At 34.3% G+C, this 6,405-nt stretch overlaps 1 pseudogene across 3 annotated transcripts; it reads right to left on the reverse strand.

Moving 5' to 3' along the window:
* Positions 1-232: 232 nt before the first annotated feature.
* LOC148855377 (protein BASIC PENTACYSTEINE2 pseudogene) lies at positions 233-1,990 on the reverse strand (annotated as a pseudogene). Of its 3 annotated transcripts, none has more exons than XR_016112162.1 (2): positions 1,864-1,990; positions 233-1,396 (listed from the first exon to the last, which is right to left on the reverse strand). The product of XR_016112162.1 is annotated as a protein BASIC PENTACYSTEINE2 pseudogene, transcript variant X1 (transcript). The 3 variants fall into 3 exon arrangements; XR_016112163.1 differs by having other exon boundaries at positions 233-1,404; positions 1,864-1,971; XR_016112165.1 differs by having other exon boundaries at positions 233-1,425; positions 1,864-1,971.
* Between the last annotated feature and the right edge of the window lie 4,415 nt (positions 1,991-6,405).

Raw genomic sequence — 6,405 nt, forward strand, 5'->3', positions numbered from 1 at the left:
GGGCACTGAGTCAATAACATGTCGTCACCAAAATGACATTATGAAAACTTTTCATGTATAATGGTGTATCAACTATCAATAAAGGAAACAAAAGAGACAATGACTGTCCAAAAATCTGTTTCTTGTAACATTAGACCTATAGCATTAGAAAGAAGAAAAGAAATAAACCATCCTATGAGGATTCAAGGAGTAAAATCTCATCAATTAATTCCTAAATCCTGGCAGCCAGATAGGATCAATAACCCTTAAATTTAACTACAATAATGAAAGAAGGCAACAGCATATCCGGGGAATCAATGTCTGAATTTTGAAAACATGTAAAATGACTGGGAAAACTCATGGCTACATACTATCCAAGAAGCCTCTGCAACAGGCCACAAACATATATACAGGAGAAACAGACCGAATGCAATGGGAGGCCCACTTATGGAATCCTCATTGTACATCTACCTGATGGTCACAAACTTGTTGGTACCATGTTTTGCCCAGTAAGGCCTCAAATCAATTGGATTAGAAAGGTTATAACCTTCAGAAACAAGTTTCTCCAATACTTTCTTAAATGCTCCTTGACTCATTTTCCTTCCAGCTATTCTTGCACCACGTCTTTTTGTACTCATTGGCAATGGATACATAGATAAACTTGTTGTACAGCATGCTGATTGCCATCCACCACAGCCCCATCGGTAACACTGTTGAGGAGTTCCAGTGCATGAGCAAACTGGTATTGGAATACCAGAAATATCCATATCAACCCCATTTATGACAACTCCCGTGCTCTTCTTTGCAGCCTTTGCTCGTGGAACAGCAGAGTTGCTCTCATCCTTTGGCGCCGAAACCCTCTTAGGCTTCTTTGCTTTGGGGGATTTCTGGGCACGCCCACCTTGTCTTTTCTTCAAAGGTCCTTCCTTTTTATTTCCTGAATCTTCCATTCGAGCCACCCTTTCATCCTTTGACGAATCAGGCGGTTGTAGAATCTGCAAGGGATGATGAGCTGCTGATGCTTCTGATAAAACAGCAAAATTCGGGTTCCCTGGCATCATATGCAGGAGTCTTTCTCTAGTGGCTGTGGCCCAACTATCCTTCATATAATCCATATGAACAGGTGCTTCTGAGACCCCACAATCCCTAGGGTGAAAAGCTCCATTTGGACTAACCATAACTGCCGCAGAATCACGTGCAGCGAAGAAGGCCTTAGTGTCTCGCTCTGCTACAGTCGACATGAGCTGCAGACCAAGGTGCCCTTTAAGGTGTTGGGGTTCGTAATAACCCCAATTTCGAATATTCAATCCGTCGTCGTCCATGATAACTAGAAATGGCGAAGACGTCTGAAAAAATATCAAATCTTTTTCTTACTTCCGTTCAACCCATCGACCACATTGCAACCTGCCAACACTGCCTGCATAACTCACCGCCATGAAACCAGAACTAAGAAACACAGAAAACCCCATCAAAATAACAGCATCCCAGAAAACAACAAATAAATAACAAATCAAATACAGGAAAGACAACTAAAACTAGACCTAAAATAATCGGTTCTTCATGGACAAAGATCCCATCAAACAACTACATCGGAACCCATATCCACATCAGACAAATATTCAAACCACCGCCAGAAACATCCCCAAAGAAACCCATCAACACTGCATTCCGATTTTCGTCAGAAATCTATCAGTTTTAAGGGTTTTGAACTCGGATCTCTAAAGACAACAAACATCGAGATGATTACAAATTCAAAGTCGCAGTTTTATTTCATTTCACAAATCGAAATGCATACGAAATTTTACAGGTCCCAATAGATTTAGATTCTAGATAGACAGAAAGATATTAAGGGGGAGGGAGGATAGGAGGAGAGAGAATACTTACTTGCAGGCTGTAAATAGCTCGTTAGGGTTCTTCCCCTTTTGTGATGGAGAGAGAGAGGAGAGAGAGGAGAGAGAAGAGAGAGAAGAGCCCAAAGGGGCAAAAATCGACGAATAAACTCCATTTATATGATTATATATATTTCCAGATTTATTAAAAAATCGAAATCAAAATTTGATATCTCTAGAGTTTTTATTTTTTATTAATTTCTTTATTTCAATAAATAATAACTATGATTTTTTAAATGGCAAGAGACACCATGGACTATGCTTGTTTTGCCAAAAACCACCCTTCCCCTCGTTCTTATCTCAAAGACCCAAAATTTGTCTTCTCCTGTTGTTTTCTGTCTTTGGGGGGTTGGACTCATCACCACATCACATCCACCCACCACCCTGGCTTGGCTCAAAGATGTTCTTTCAAATTGACAAATAGGGATGTCCGTGGGGCCGGTTTTGGCAATTTCATATTGCAATAACAAGTAATATTATTTTTATTATTTATTATATATTTTATTTAATATGATGAATATATAATATGAGAGAATAGGTTCAACTCGTAGGTAAATTGTTTTCCTTTGCCATCATTAGATTTTTATATATTTTTTAAATTTTCAGTGTTTAATTATAAAATCATGTATGGACTATTTAACTTTGATGTTTAAACAAGTGACACACCATCCCGATAGAAGAGCAGATTTGTTTCTAGTGGATTTAAAATTTTGTATTCCATTTTCATCATTTATACAAATAAATTTTGTTTATTATGATGAATATATGATATCGAAGACAAAGACCAAAATTTCACAATTTTTTGTACTTCTATTTACTTTAAAAATATTACTATTTTATTATGACATCTTTAAAAAATGCATACCTCTAATTCATCATGTTTATTTTTTGTTTAAATATGATGAATATATAATATTAGTGTTAAGTTTTTTAAGAAATTTTCATATTTTTTATTTTTTGTATTTTTATTTAATTATGATGTCATGGATGATTCATTTATGATTTGACTAAGAAGGTTGGACTCTAACCTACTACCTACATGCATTGAAAAATAGTTACAATTTTTGTTAGATTATTAAAATTATATGGTATAGCCATATAGATTTAATTAGCGAATTTTTTTGTACAAAATTAGTGAAATTCAATGATGAGAAACAAAAATGCGTATAGGAGAAGAAAATAGGTATTAATACATTAATCATAAGTCTTAAAACGAGGGAATTGGATGAATTAATGGCCATATGACCAATCATGGGTGAACACGTCGGTATTCCTTATGCATGGGCCCACATGTGGTGTGATCCCCCATTTGTACAAATCATTGGCATTTTCACTCATGAATGATCACATATAGGTATATATGATTGATCACATATAGGCATATGAACTACTTGTATGTGCAAATGAAGTAGAATAACTAGCTCTTGAGCTACTTGCACCTTGTTGTCCACCTAGTGAAGATGCAAAATTAGTTGCATTTCTCTAACTTAGAAACTGCCCATATCTCTCTAACTCAACTCTACCTGCAGCTATTGTAACTGACTCTAAAGAAACTATGGTAGGTGGTCCAGCTAAGTCACCAGCCACTGCCATATTAGCATTCCATTTCTTGTTTCTAAATTGACTTGGTATAAGGTGTAGATGAAGCTTCCAACAGGTATTTCTAGTATGCTTAGGCTTATTACAGTAGTAACAAATCAAGTTCTTATCCTCCTTCCTATCATCATTATTACCCTTATCCCTATTAGGCTTAGATTTCACTGTGCTACTATAACAGATTAGTCAATGTTTAAGTTCCTCACTATCACATTCCTTTTACTCTCTTCTCTAAACACAAAGGCATGTGCTTGAGATAGAAAGTTGTAGTATCACGAAAAAGAACATGTTGTCGTGCAATATCATACTCTAGGTTGAGTTTTTCTAAAAACTCAAAGACTCTATTATTTTCTTCCAGATTTTGGTAAGTAATTGCATATTTACTACTCTCCCAAACCACAGTCTCCAAATGATTTATCTCTTGCCATAAGGTTTTGAGGGCTGAAAAATAAATTACAACAGATTTATCTCCCTGCCTAGTAGTAATCACTTGATTCCTCATTTGGTAGGCCCTAACAACATTCTTACTCTATGAGTAAGTCTCTGTAATTCCACTTTAGATCTCCTTAGTTGTGTTCTCTCATAGAAATGTTTTGCTTATATAGGGTAGCATAGAATTGCACAACCAGGTCACCACCATTTAATTTTCTTGTAACCACTAGGAAGAGTTAGTCTCAGTTTTCTTTTGTTCACCAGTGACATATCCCATTTTTCCATGAGTACGAATAGCCATTTTTGTTCATTGTAACCACTCCAATTAGTTTGTATCATCCAACCAAACTGTAGTGATGGTCCTTACCCCAAGAAGGTTACTAAAACCTCCTCCACCTATTTCTATTTCATGGGTAGACTTGTACTTAACTCCATTGTCCTCCATAATTCACAGAATATTTTAGAAAATCAATTATAGATGAGATAATAGATTTATCCCTTTTAGAGGTCTCAACCAACCTTTTGGTGCCTAGAAACCTTCATTCACAAAGATTCCCGTCTTTGTGGGAGTTGGTAAAAACAGGAGAAAAGGATGCTACTCCCACTAGAGACCTTATAAAACTCTAGAGCTTAAACAGACCCTTCAAAAAACATCAAGAAGTCAATAAAATCCAGAGCACTCCTTCCTAGGTGAAAAATAAAGAATCCTATTGCAATAAGGACTCTTCGTCCTCTAATTCTTCCTTATTTTGATGATCAACCCAAGGTCTGACACAAAGGGTTCTAGATCAACCAAAAATAATCTAAGAATTGGGTATTTTTGAAGTATGTGATTAGCTCTCAAACTCACAATGCAGTCGACTGATCTATGGTTGCATGATGGAAGACTCAAAAAATCCCAAAATTGCTTTGATAATAAGTATAAAAAGAGAAAACAATAACCATATTTGACAACAATTAAAAAGAAGAAAGAAAATAAAAGTTCTTAATGAGAAGAGAGCAAGAGAAAGAGAAGAAGAGATGGGGAGAAGACAATGATGATATAGCCGCCTTACTCATTATCTTATATACTCATAAAATAAGATTAATTACAAAGATTAATATGCCCTTAAAAAAAAAAAACAACATAAACCAATGGGCCTTGGGCCCAATAACACTAACTAGTGATTATAAACAAGAACATCATAAGAAAATGCTAAATCTCAACATAGCTATTCCCATCTAGTACTTTAAACTTCTCTATTTCTAAGATTTTGAGAGACAAATGCATTGATGATTTCTTCTCTCCTATGATTTGTAAGTGGTGATCAAATTGATAAGAGAAACAACACCAATATCTCTCTCAAAGTGGCGGCAACACCTTTTTTTTTTTGTATTTTTAATTCATCTATTTCATCATCTACTTCTTATTCGATGCTTGACAAACTGAGAAAATCAGAGGGTAAGATGAACACAAATGTTTGGGCCAGGTGCTATCATTGTTTGCGTTGGGAATGATGAGGTACATGAGCACCCACTCAATATCATTCACAATTGTGATGAAGTATTCAATTACCGGGAGCTCCATCACCTCCTATATAAATCTGGCTTCTGTAGTTTCATTTTCTTTGCTTTTTTGTAGTTTCTGTTATTTTTTTCTACAACTTCTATAATTTTTGTTTTATTATTTAACAATTTCATTATTTTTGCGTAATTTTTGGTTTCTGTTTGTTTTTTATTGTAATTTCTGCTATATATAATTTGTGTTACTTTTCTTTTTCCTTTTTTTTTTATAATTTCTATTAATGGGTTGGGCAGGTTGAATTGGGCAAAGTGGATTTGGGTTATCTTAATTGGTCATTAATGAATTGGTGGGTTAGGTGGCCCAAACCTACCCAATTACCACTCCTATTGACATGCAAGGGCGAAAAGAATTTTATCAAACAATCTAAGGCCATGTTTAGGAGTGCTTAAAAATAAATGCTTATTTGGGCCATTAAGCACTTATTGGTATTTAGAAAATAAACCCGAAACAAGTGCTTATTTTTTAAACCCAAATTTCTAGCTTTTCTTAAGTACTTATACAATAAGCACTTATTCAATTTTTTCTTCCAAATTTATCCCTAGTTGAATTGTAAAATACCACTTATAATATTACCCCTAGTTGAATTTTACAAGGGTACTTTTATTAAAGCACTTTTATAAAAATATTTTTATGGAAGCACTTCTAAGAAAGTACTTTTATGAAAGAACTTTTATAAAAGCACTTTTATGAAAGTATTTTTACAAAAGTATTTTTTGAAAGCACTTTTATGAAAGTACTTCTATAAACTATAAAGTGATTTCATAATTTACAAAAGTTCTTTTATAAGAGTACTTTCTTAAAAGTGCTTTTGTAAAAATACTTTTAAAGAAGTGTTTTTGTAAAAGTGCTTTCACAAAAGTACTTTCATAAAAATATTTTTTATAAAAGTAATTTAATAAAAGTGCTTTCAAAAGGATATATTTTGAAAATTTGAAAGAAAATGAA

Source organism: Nelumbo lutea, chromosome 4 (genome assembly GCF_056320005.1).
Source record: "Nelumbo lutea isolate HS-2025 chromosome 4, American lotus-T2T, whole genome shotgun sequence".
Classification (NCBI taxonomy): Eukaryota; Viridiplantae; Streptophyta; class Magnoliopsida; order Proteales; family Nelumbonaceae; genus Nelumbo; species Nelumbo lutea.